The sequence below is a fragment of the Schistocerca nitens genome, chromosome 1 (genome assembly GCF_023898315.1).
Source record: "Schistocerca nitens isolate TAMUIC-IGC-003100 chromosome 1, iqSchNite1.1, whole genome shotgun sequence".
Taxonomy (NCBI): Eukaryota; Metazoa; Arthropoda; class Insecta; order Orthoptera; family Acrididae; genus Schistocerca; species Schistocerca nitens.
Window position 1 is genome coordinate 458,934,545 of NC_064614.1, and position 13,449 is coordinate 458,947,993.

Genomic DNA, 13,449 nt, shown 5'->3' on the forward strand with positions numbered 1-13,449 from the left:
TTTTTTCCATCCCTTGCAATGCGGATATTATTAGTCCTGGAGAAAAAAATTAATTAGACCTTTTTAGTAATAAATTTAACTTAGTTTAATTTTTTACTGCGAAATATTTCCGCTAGAAACCGTGGTTTTCGAGTTATTCAAGAAAAACATAAAAAAGTGGCCATTAAACGCCGACCAAATCCGCGCTCACGTCCCACTGGACAGAATTTTTAGTATGTTGTTCACGCCCCTCCCTCCTACCACTGCGCAAAAATTTGCGACTACACGATTTTTTTGTCTAATCGACCTTTTTTTGTTATTGTTGACCGGATTATTAGTAGCTGTTTGCCATGTCTTCCGAATAAAGTTTGTGTCTGTGCCATAACAATTAGATCATCTTAGCTCGCCTCTATGCTCGCAGTAAATTTTTCGTTTTTGCTTATGTTTCGCCATATTAGTTCCAAACAGTAGCGCCACATTTCCCCCCACGAAATATACGCGAATAGTACTACTTATGGATAAATTTGGAGCGGTGCTACGTTCCTTTAGTATAGTGCCAATGGAAAGAAAACCAATGTAGTGAATTAAACCGCTTGAGAAGGATACATTGATTTGTTATGGTATTAACTTGTTGATGTCTCAGCTATCTAAATTAGTAACCGGCTAGCCCAGCCACGGTCACCCGATCCCACTTGCAGGTTGCGTATCTAAAGACTTCCAGGGGCAATAAAAATTTGATTTTAAATAGTTCATACCTTATTGACCGAATTTAAAAATTTAAAATCCGGTTCATTGAGAGCTGTGATGTTACGTTAAAGGTGTAACACAGTGGGATAAGTCCACAGATAGAAACTGTACGTATGTTTGAGGCAGCGTAATTCACGGCGCTCAAAAATACCCAGAATATATTGATCCAGTATTTTTGAAAGAGAGCACTTAGCGACTTCCAACAAACTTTACACGTAATTTCAAACCTCCATGAAAATTTTTCTTCCTTATATGCTGAACGTCAAGAATGCAACACATTAACTCATCAATAAAGTAATCAGATCTTTGAAGTTGTTTGCTGCGCGAGATTTCGATTCTTCATACAGCCGGAAGTTTACTGGTACGTTCAGATATGCTAATTTGTATTGTGATGGCTATGGCATCAGAAATGAATATTTGTGCCAGACTAAGATTTGGAGCCGACTCTCCTGCATTCGTGAACAGTTCGTAAAAATAATTGGAAAACATTAGTGGTATTGAAAATATGAGTCGGGCCTATATTGTTTGCTAAAATAGTTTATCATCGAGGCATTTACCTTCCACATGCAGGAGGTCTAAGATCGAATACCTGTTTGACAAAAGTTTTTATTTGCATGCTATATTCTATGATTAGTACGTCCGTCATTTCGTATTTTTATTTAAGAGAGAATTTTTATTCATTTACTTTGTAGGTAATCAGCGTTTACTTTATTTTTTAATTGTTTGGAAACTGTCGGTACAGATTTGATTTTGATGTGACGGATATTCTTTTTACCTTTTTTAATGGAATTCGTTAGCGGCGGTTTCATTTGTTCTTCTTGCTTCCTACTTGTACACTGACGTTGACAATACAATGAAAACATTACGTCACCTTTTGCAGCATGTGAGTTTAGATAATCTGGTTACCGCTGGCTCGTCGAAAGCATTAACTGAATTTTGAAAAGCTTTTCTGATTCTTGCCGCAAGAAAATAAAAGACAGAAATTAGTAAATCACTTATTTTCTTTTAATAATATGTCATTTCTTTCCAAAGAAACATCAGCATTAGTTACGAAGCTAAAAACATGAGGCGATATGTAAAACTTTATTTACTAACCCCTCTATTACGTCGAGAAGTGTGTGACAGAAAATTGTCAAACTTCTTGCAGACCAATATCTATTCTGAAGGCACTGTCAAACACATCTTGATCAACAAACTGAATACGGTAATATAATTACATGCTACTGATCTATAGCGGCATATACGTTGCTGTTAGCGTTCTGCCAAATTAAAAGTATATGGCGGTTTTGGAACCCGGCTACGTGCTTGTAGAACGTCATGATTTACCGCCAAGAACTGTTGGTAAAATTTCTTTATTTAACAACCGATTTCAGTTCATCGACCATGGTCAGGTTCATGAAACATATGCAACATCTTACTAGACGACATAAAATCAGTGGCGTCAATGAAATCCATGAATTCGTCGTTGTTGTCAAGTAGTGATACAGGTTACATCGTCAATCATAAAAATGTGCCGAACAGGGCACTCATTCATGTTACATTAACAGTCAGCATTAACGTTACGAAAGGAGACATTCTATATACTGCCGACTGCACAGCTGGTTATTGTTTACAGTAAAACTCTTCTTATAACATGAGTGACTGCCATATTTGCCACATTTTTATAACTGACGGTGTAATTGATGTTACTATTTGACAACTACAACGAATTTATGGATTTTTTTATTGACGCCATTGATTTTGCGACTCCTAGTGTGATGCTGCAAATGTTTTATGAACCTGATGATGGTCCGTGGAACGAAACTCGTTGTTCAACGAAGAAATGTTATCAGCAACTCCTGGCGGTAAATCATTGTTTTTCAGATATTTACTCGCTGTGGCGCATCACCTTCTTGCGCGAGCATTGGAAACCTAAATTTGGATTGCTGGACAAGGAATTTTAATCCAAGTCCTCTCGTACACTGTGGGACTACAACCTTTGGAAACTGAATATAAGGGCACGCTCGACTTAACCACAGCCAGAGGGATGTTAATGAGATGACATTTTACCTCCACTGCGACACACTGCTCTATGAGGCTATTGTGATAACTTTTCTGCGTCAGTCAAAACTTTCCAAACGTGCAGATCTGAACCTGTCTCACGTTCAATCAAATATTATCCCACTCCCGAAACTAAATTCTATGCAATTAATCCACTATAAAGTATTCGTTTCTCGGACGACATGTTCCGCAGATCTCAAAGATCATTGTCACTATGTTTAACTTTCTCATAAAGGCACATTGAAATTGAAGCTTCTGAAAGCTGATGCACGCTGAACATCAAAACGTATCAAATGGTTCAAATGGCTCTCATCACTATGGGACTTAACTTCTAAGGTCATCAGTCCCCTAGAACTTAGAACTACTTAAACCTAACTAACCTAAGGGCATCACACACATCCATGCCCGAGGCAGGATTCGGACCTGCGACCGTAGCGGTCGCGCGGTTCCAGACTATAGCGCCTAGAACCGCTCGGCCACCTCGGGCGGCCAAAACCTATCACATTAAAGTCCCTGATGACAGTTATAACTCCTGGAACATTTCTTACAGGCTGAAATAAAAAGAATAAACAGTAGAGGGACTGTATTATGTTAATATTAAGATGAAGGTAGTAGTTCGTCCAACATTTATACTTAGTGTTGAAGTGTTGAATTCATCTGGCGGTTGTTTCTCGGGCATATTTGCCAATGTGGGCATGTTGGCCAATATGACTGAGCACCAACCTCCAGATAAATTCTGCAAACGACGACTATGAAACCTCAATAATTTTATCTGCATTTAATACTTGTGCATATTCGGTCATAACATGGAACTAGCAAAATAAATGTGGTTTACTCTACGGGGCAGGTATACGTATTACCGGTATTCAATCTCTGAAGGGCTGGAATCACAATCATTGGATTCTTCACTCTCTCTCTCTCCATTTCGTAAAACCGGCGTTGTGCATTCTGTTGCTTTTTAATCGGCTTTTATGTGAATGACTGTGTCTGTGTGTATGTAGCATTACATAAATTAACTGAAACTAATACAGCAGCGCTTAATTTGCCAGCAAATTTTTGATTACTACTCAACAGTACTAGTAATTTTTTTTTTCATGATAAGCATTTATAAGCAACATGAGCGGGTAAAAAGCTGTTCGTTTTGTAATAGTTACAACAGCCCATGTAGCGAATATACAGATGTTCTACTTCTTATTGGTATTTCTATATTTCACAAACGATTCATATTACCGAAACAAAGTTGTGAGCAATTAATAGTCCGCAAAAGGAGTAGTATTCTTTAAATTCGTCGTTTCATGTAAAACACTAGGCGCTTCAGTACCATAGTAAGGGAAAAGGTTACAAATATTAAGCATACAGAAAATTACTTGCCCATTTGTGCAGAGCAACTTGCAAAAACTTTGTCGCAATATTTTTTTTTTTTTTTTTTTTTGTGAAATATTAGTGGCAGCCATGTAACTCGGAATACTCCAAGCAAATTGTCATAGGTATAATTCACTAAATGACCAACCCATTCAGATTCAGAGAGTAAAATTTACTGAATAGTTGCAACCATTACCACCACGGCAGACGCGCAATCGTTTATCTGGACAACCGATCTGTTCACAAGATGCGTCAATTGGTGCTGAACCATGCTTTAATTTAGAAGGCCCCTGGTGCGAGGCAGATCAACTGGAGCAGCAGGCAAGCACAATCGTTGTAACGATCTAACTGTATTGCTCCCTCCAGCACTTTTCCCCATCCTTTTTAATGAGAAGCACTTCAAACTCCGAAAAGTGAATTTACCGTTGCCAGTGTGTGCGTGGTTCCAACTATTTCACAATCTAAAGACGAGTAGATAATAGAGAAATACTGGTCTGTTGCGGAAAACACATATATCATATGTAAGAGCACATGATACACAATACACGTGCAATAAGTAACTAGGCTTTCTCGTATTTCAGAGCCACCGGTGCAAGAGAGACCGACGCCATGCCTGCCTTCGCCCTGCGGCTCGAATGCTGAATGCAGAGAACAGAACGGCGCCGGGTCTTGCACTTGTCTGCCAGAGTACGTGGGCAACCCGTATGAAGGATGCCGACCAGAATGTGTGCTCAACACGGACTGCGCTCCTAACAAGGCGTGCGTCCGTAACAAGTGCCAGGACCCCTGTCCCGGTACTTGCGGGCAGAACGCCGAGTGCCAGGTCGTCAACCACCTGCCGACTTGCACGTGCATCCACGGATTTACTGGAGACCCCTTCAGATATTGCAACGTAATGCATACACCACGTAAGTACATTCCAGCTTTACTTCAAGAGAATGCCTCAATAAGTCTCCAGAACAGAGCTATTACGCCATTTGCTTGCATATAGCTTGCGTATCTTCCTTCCTACTACACAACCTGTTTCAAGTTAAGAGACAATGAAGCCCCATGGAGAGTGTTAACAGTCTTAGTTACGGGAACGTTTGTGGCGATTTGATCAATCAGCGCCAACATCAACACCTCAAATTTTATCACGGTGGTAGACGTTACGCCCATGTTGTTGTTGTGGTCTTTAGTCCTGAGACTGGTTTGATGCAGCTCTCCATGCTACTCTATCCTGTGCAAGCTTCTTCATCTCCCAGTACCTACTGCAACCTACATCCTTCTGAATCTGCTTAGTGTATTTATCTCTTGGTCTCCCTCTATGATTTTTACCCTCCACGCTGCCTTCCAATACTAAACTGGTGATCCCTTGATGCCTCAGAACATGTCCTACCAACCGATCCCTTCTTCTAGTCAAGTTGTGCCACAAACTTCTCTTCTCCCCAATCCTATTCAATACTTCCTCATTCGTTATGTGATCTACCCATCTAATCTTCAGCATTCTTCTGTAGCACCACATTTCCAAAGCTCCTATTCTCTTCTTGTCCAAACTATTTATCGTCCATGTTTCACTTCCATACATGGCTACACTCCATACAAATACTTTCAGAAACGATTTACGCCCATAGTCTGATCAAAAAGTTGCTTGACCTGTCACTCGACAGCTTTGTGTTGCTACATCGGCTGCCGTTTGTTACCTAACGTGTAACGCGGAGCTATGTTGGAAGCGACCTCCGTGAGGCATGACGGAAACGCAGAAATTATTTTAAGTGACTATATGAATGCGTGGTGATTGTTCTTTCGGACGTGTTCGAAAGAACAAACACCACGCATTCATGCAATTAATGCGCCTCGATGGGCGGTGAATCCACACCTTTCAGTGCGGTTGCACATTTACTTTCGACCTTATAAATTATCGGTTTCAGCCGCTGTGGGCCATCTTCAGAAAGTATTACATCGAAAGGGTGCAAAAAAGGGCAGCTCGTTTTGTATTATCACGTAATAGGGGACAGAGTGTGTGGCAGATATGATACGCGAGTTGGGATGGAAGTCATTAAAGCAAAGACGTTTTTCGTCGCGGCGAGATCTATTTACGAAATTTCAGTCACCAACTTTCTCTTCCGAATGCGAAAATATTTTGTTGAGCCCAACCTACATAAAAAAGAGAAATCAGAGCTCGAACAGAAAGGTTTAGGTGTTCGTTTTTCCCGCGCGCTGTTCGGGAGTGGAATCGTAGAGAGATAGTATGATTGTGGTTCGATGAACCCTCTGCCAAGCATTTAAATGTGAATTGCAGAGTAATCATGTAGATGTAGTATGATCTGGAAAAATTCTCAATCACGTTGTCACTTGTAGCAGCACAAAAGAACAACATGTAATTAGAATGCCCACATTGTCAAAAAAATTTCATTTTCACTACTGTATGGCGATGTGATACCATGGTTCTTATTCAAGCACAACGCTGCAATACCGATTGAAGATGGCCAACAGTGGCTGAATCCGGTAATATGGTTGTCAGTTATCTAAAATAGTGATTGTAGCAAAAGTTCTGTAATAGACGGATCTCTCAATCTCATGATACCGTATCCATTAACGACAAAAATGTTGTTTAATCCAACTTTGCAGGCTTATTCAAACAAACGTCAGTCTTGCAACAGTCTTTGTGGAGGCATCATGTAGAACAGTCTGTAGAAAATCTATTGCGAATTACTGGAAAGGTTTATTCCAACGTATCAAAACCAATATGGTCTCTGGAGCATCAATAAGAAATCCCATTATTACAAAACAAGGAGAGATAGTATGTACGATTTGCCCTTAACAAAAGGATTAATTCCGTAATTGAATCTGCTGCTTACAAAGATGCCGCTGTTAAAATCAGTTCCTTGAGGACCAAACGCAGGAGGAGGAGAAAGAGCAGGAAAGTAGTCATAGATCCATTCAGGACAACTGCAAACGAACCAACAAATTAGTATTACAGACGTGTATCTGACCTTTCAATTAGCTGCATGCAGTCTTCGGAAGTCACAATGTTTCTGTCAGTTTTTCGCGTGATACTATAGCTTCTTTCATGGATGACTGCTGCTTTTTAACAAAAGGGCTTAATGAGTGACAGTAAATTCAGTTAACGTTTCTTCACTCATTTAGAGGTAATTACGCTAATTTCATGAGTATTTCTTCAATCACTGAGTAGATTAACCTGGGGTAAGGTTTATTATTTCCTTAATCAGTTTTACACCAGATGTAATGTTTCTTTTTTCCATTTTGTTTTCATTTTTACGGCAAAGATAAAGCCGAACAGCGGGACCGTATCATGGTCGTCAGACACAACATGACTGGAAGACAAATTAATGGTTAGCCCTGTGTAGAGGCGAAAGGAATTTGTGTGTGTGCTTCCAGCAAATTCTTGATCATGTGTGAGGATCAGGCTTGCAGTCACGTGTGAGCGCACTGTACTTTTAAGGTCTTTGGCCCGAAGAGGTTTCTGTGTAAAGAAATATTACGGTAAGAAACCGTTCATCTACAATCTCTAACAAACTTACACAAAATACACATTCCTGGAAACTAGTTGTTATGAGAAACAGGCCACAGGCCTCTTAGACCATGGATACAGTACATACAGACTACACCCACCTCTCTCTCTTCTGTGTTATGGTTTGAAATCGGCATTTGCACGATCAATTTACCCAACGTCAATAGGTTTGTCAAACATTTGACCGCGTGCGGCACAGTTTGATGTGTTTGTCAAACATAAAACGTGTCAGAGAGAAATTTTTACTGGCAGCAGATTTAACAAGTTGGAGGACTTGTTTGTGTCGATGTTTCACCGCTCATGTCAAGCGAAAAAGGGCTTTATAATAATTTATCCACTGTATCGTGAGTTTTCACATTTATGGTTCTAATGGCTCTGAGCACTATCGGACTTTAACTTCTGAGGTCATCAGTCCCCTAGAACTACTTAAACCTAACTAACCTAAGGACATCACAGACAGCCATGCCCGAGGCAGTATTCGAACCTGCGACCGTAGCGGTCGCGCGGTTCCAGACTGTAGCGCCTAGAACCGCTCGGCCACACTGGCCGGTTTTCACATTTATGGAAACTGCGATCAAGGATAAAAATAAAGTAACACTGACAATTACGAAAATGGTAGAGGTGTTGCCTCTTTCCCGGCCATAAGTACATAAACTCGTAGCGCTTTTCCATAAGTTTAATAAACACAATACATACACATAACAGAGACTTTAGTCATCGGCAATATGTTGTCCTTCACTATTTACAACAGTCTGCAACGCTGAGGTAGCTTTTCGACTCTGCGACTACGGAAATCATGTAGCTTCGAGGCGAAGAACTCGTAGAGCCATATTCGGGGCGCATTGTCATCCGGAAAGGAAGTTTCTTGCAGGTTGTCCGATAAAGAGCGGAAAAGGTGAGAATTTGAGGGTGCATGATCAGGTGAATAGGGTGGGTGAAGAATGACTTCCACCCCAAATCTTGTATAGTGTTTGTGTGTGTGTGAATATAGCAGAATGCGGGCGGACGTTAATGTGAAGTGGCATCACTTAACGCAATCTTCATGGGCGTTGCCCTTGGACTGCGTCTGCAAGACTTCTCAGTTGTTGACAATAAATTTCAGCAGTGATGGTTGCACCTCGCGGAAGCAATTCGTAGCACACCACACCGTTGCTGTTCCACCAGGTGCATAACATCATCTTCAGTGGATGCGCACAGGTCTTCATACGCCGAGTCCTCGCTTTGTTTGGGCTCAACCATTCGTTTCTTTTTCTTATGTTAGCATAAAGACACCATTTCTCGTCACCAGTATTGGTACAGGGTAGGAATCGTCGCTGTTGTTAACGAGCCAACTGATGGTATACAAGCAGAGATGGACATATGCCACTGGCAGATTTTTGTGATTTTATCTTGGAGCTTGCGGATCCTATATACCCGATTTTGAACCTTCCTCATTGCACGCACAGTTTAACTTGTACATTCGACAAAAAGTAACGGTCACATTGTGTAAGAAATTCATACGAAAATGGTTATGACAGTAAGTACAGGACCAAAACTACATCCAGCGGAAAGTTTGCTAGTTGGTGCTATGGATGTTATGGTTGCAGACTACCATTCCTACACGCTACAACAGCGACCCTGCCCTTCCAGTAACGCAATAAATAAGTGAAACATAAATTTAACATCTATTGAGTTATGTATGTCGAATCTTTTCTGTTTTTAGTTATTAAAAAACACATCGGAAGCACCAATAGGAACGCAACGTGGCGACCAACTGATACATATTTAAATGCACAAAGTTGACACTCGGCGCGGTGGCTGATGGGAGCGACTGCAAAGGCATTTCCCATTTACAGCCGCTCCCATCAGCCAGCGCTCCGAGTGTCAACCTTGTTTTGCGCGTTTAATATCGAGACCCTCTACGATGCACCTCACGGTGGTTTTCAGAGTACAGATGTAGATGAAGACAATGTTTCTTCGAGTGATAGAACTAACGTTTGTACCTACCAAGATCCACTAGGAGTTCCGTACTCTTGCAGGAGAAGTATAACGAAATGGCATTTCTAATGGTTTTCAGTGAAACTGTATGTCTGTGAAGTCTATGTTCGACAACACAGCACAGCCTTACTCGTTTCGGCGCCACGGTTCACGAGACAGAACCTGCACTGTACTTGCAGTCTTTACATTTATATAAAGCAATCTCCATCCCTTTTATGGAAAGTTTCACCGAAAAACATAAAGTGTCATAATACTAGAACGGAATTCAAAAGAACATTGCCCCTTTTAAAGAAATAATGTTGTTTGAATACTAAGGTATGTTACACTATGACATTGACCATACAGGAAAATAATTATCCCTTCACATACTGTCACCTGTGAAAAATCTGTTTTTGATGTCATCAAATTATTCAGATTACCAATTTAAGTCACTTTTCCTAGCTGTAGTAGTAGGAGTCTCACCATGCATCCTTTGTCCTTCCCTGAAAACTGCAATCCTGCCAGATTCATGCTATGTATTTGCAACATTTTTGCCAGATTACACTCATAACAGGGAAGTGATGTGACCGAGCCTATATTTTTCTTGTGCCGTATTGAAATTATTAAACCCTCTTGTTACCTTACATCATAAGAATTAAATTACCATGACTGCTGTATGTTTTGATTGACTTCCAAGTATGAATTGTTACAATGGATCCACAGTGACACCAGAAATCGGCGACCCATGTCAGCCGTCACCTTGCGGACCAAACAGCGTGTGCCGTGTGGTAAATGGACAGGCAGTTTGCTCATGTCAGTCCGGCTACATGGGAACACCACCAGGCTGCAGGCCCGAGTGCATCGTCAGTGCTGAATGCCCACGTGATAAGGCCTGTGTCAACAACAAGTGCATTGACCCATGTCCTGGTACCTGTGGCCTCAATGCACGCTGTGAAGTCATCAACCACAGCCCCATTTGCAGCTGCCAGGTTGGACACACTGGAGACCCCTTTGCAAGATGCTACCCAATACCATGTGAGTGTCTGCTACTTTCACACTTTATAGTTTCTGATTCTTGGATTGCATTCTTACCAAAATAGCTACTGCAGTTCTGCCTACCATCAATTGTAGTCAAGTTGATATAAAATGTATTCAGAGAACGTATTTACTTTCACCTTGCCCTCATCATGTAAATTTGTCAACCTGGCACAGAGATCATTTTCATATTAGTGTTATTGTTTTGATACATACAGGGCAACAATGTAAGTGCAATGTCAACTAGGTATGATATATGATAAATTTGTTATGTGTGCTTTGTCCAAGTGGGTATATTGAAATATTCTACAATTATAAAATTTGTCATTTTGAACTGTTAAGCACCTAGATGGATTTCATCTGAAGTTGGTGAGGATATGTAAGGAGTCTGCTCCTCCAGTTATCCCTGTTAAATGGGCACCTGAACTGAATACAGCAAAAGATGATCAACATGGAGCACATCTTACAAATCAACCACAGATGAAAACATTTAGAAAATGTGTATCATGATATTAGACAGCCAGAATGAAAGAGGTATAAAACAGCTGAAGCAAAGACATATCACAAGAAAGAGTATGCCACATCTCTTGGATGCTGACCAAATGCAATCTGGAAATTCCGCCACTTCCAGCATTGTGCCAAGTAAATCCTCTGCAGGATAAGGCAAGACTGTGAAATAGCAAAGTTGATTTCATACACTAAAAAGAAAACCTTTTTGTTTCTGGAATACAGAAGGCATTCTGCATATTGTTTAATATTATGTTTCAAAGGTTAAGTAAAACTGCAAAAGTCTTTTGGACAACTGGATGAAGAACCTACCAGAAGCCCAGATTACACATGAAGGGGAGAAAAGGTTCTCTTTCATGATGCTCCTCTGTGTGAGAAATTTTTACAGTGGAAAAAATGACACTGAGGCTGGGAGTGAGCTTTTGATGGCCATTATGTTGGTCTTCCAAATGTCAGTTTAGGGATGGAATCCGCTCTCTTGGAAAGCATCATAGTACATTGACTTAATTATGTAGTCTATGTCAAAAAGTAATTGCAGCCTATAACCTAAAAAAATGAAGAAGGTATCAGCAAAGGGGTCAAAACATTGTGTTTGGAAAAGGATTTGAAGAGGTATATGATGCTGCCTAATGACCCAGAAGCTGTACTTTTAACTGCATAAACAGTCTTTTGCTGCCAGGCCAAGATTCCTCCACCTTTTTTACATAAGAATACTCATGACTAAACATTGTATTTGGTTTATAAGATGAGACATAGTAATTTATCACTATAATTCCTAAATAAGTATACTGTAAAAGCTCATTTACATTCATGAATCATTTTCAATTACAAACTGACAATATTTATGAGCCATGGCTAAACTTAATTAGAATTATTAGCAAGGGAGGGAAGGCACTTGCAGCCAAAGCTGATTTTGTTCTGTTATATCCAAGACTTGTGTTTTCACTTTCTGCGTGGAGACCTTTCTTGAAGTCTGAGTCCAGTCCATCACAGTTGACAAGTTGTCAGTGTGATTCCCTTGAATCATAACAATTTTTTAGTTGCTAAATTCAGTTTTTTTTCTTTTTTTTAAGTGTGTTTGGAAGGATACCAGATAGTTATGTTCGCCAAAGTAAAACCTTCCTGCTCTGAGATATGTCACTTTTCCAAGATAAGGCCTAATGTGTGCTTAGTAAAGATGTGGCATATTGAAACTGTCTTATGTGTTGTACACGCTGGAGCTGCAGTCTCCATTGCAGAATTGCTGTTGCTAAACCAATATACACGAATACAGATATGTGATATGTTTGCTGGAGGTTACAAAGAGAAGTGATATTAAATATATTGCCACTCACAGTCATTGTCCATGAAAAGTAATCCATACCTCACTGTTATATTATACTCACCTTCATTTCCAGTTTCAAAAGAATATATTTGTCAATAATCTTACTTGAAATGTGATAAAACCAAGACAGTGACTGCCATAAACAATTTTATACTACTTTTCACTTCTCTCAGGAACGTGTCAAATGAGCCTTATACAGCTTTCACTGGGTTTTGCAAACAATTGTTTCTATTCACAGCAACTTATTTGTGTTTGATTGTATCAGTTTACTACCCTGTGTTCGAAAGAATACAGGCTTAAGATTTGAATGTGGCAACCAATTTGATAGACATTTTATTTAAAACTTGTAAATATATACAATGTATCATACTTCCTCCTTTGAAATATATGCTGTTGTGGAAGATAGTAATATATGTGGGTTAACTGCTTAAGAAGCAAGAAACATGATACTTCCTTTCATTATCCTCAAGGTCAAAAGATAATTGCTCAAAATATGACACCATAATTATATTTATAAGATACTGATAGTAATTGTGAAGGTAATAAAAAGAGGGATATGTAATTTTTAATTTCAAATTTTGCAGTGTCCCAGCCTCCAACTACCAAACCTACCTACACAAATCCCTGTGTTCCATCTCCTTGTGGCCCCAATTCAGAATGCAGAGACATTGGAGGAACACCTTCATGCTCATGCCTGGCTAATTACATTGGCTCTCCTCCAAACTGCCGACCTGAATGTGTCATCAGCTCAGAATGCTCAAGCAACAACGCCTGCATTCGGGAGAAGTGCCGTGACCCATGTCCAGGATCATGTGGTGCTGGTGCACAGTGCAGTGTAATCAACCACACACCAGTATGCACATGTCCTGAGGGTTACACAGGTGACCCATTCACCAGCTGTTACCCAAAGCCACAAGGTTTGTATGATATAGAAATTAGATAACAACATTAACTGAATGATTAATTAGCTATAGGCAAAATGTTT

General features: G+C 40.1%; 1 protein-coding gene across 1 annotated transcript in view; it reads left to right on the plus strand.

Annotated features, from left to right (window-relative positions):
- The window catches only part of LOC126253539 (uncharacterized), a 606,491-nt gene that overhangs the window by 516,871 nt on the left and 76,171 nt on the right, over window positions 1–13,449 (plus strand). The window lies entirely within an intron of this gene.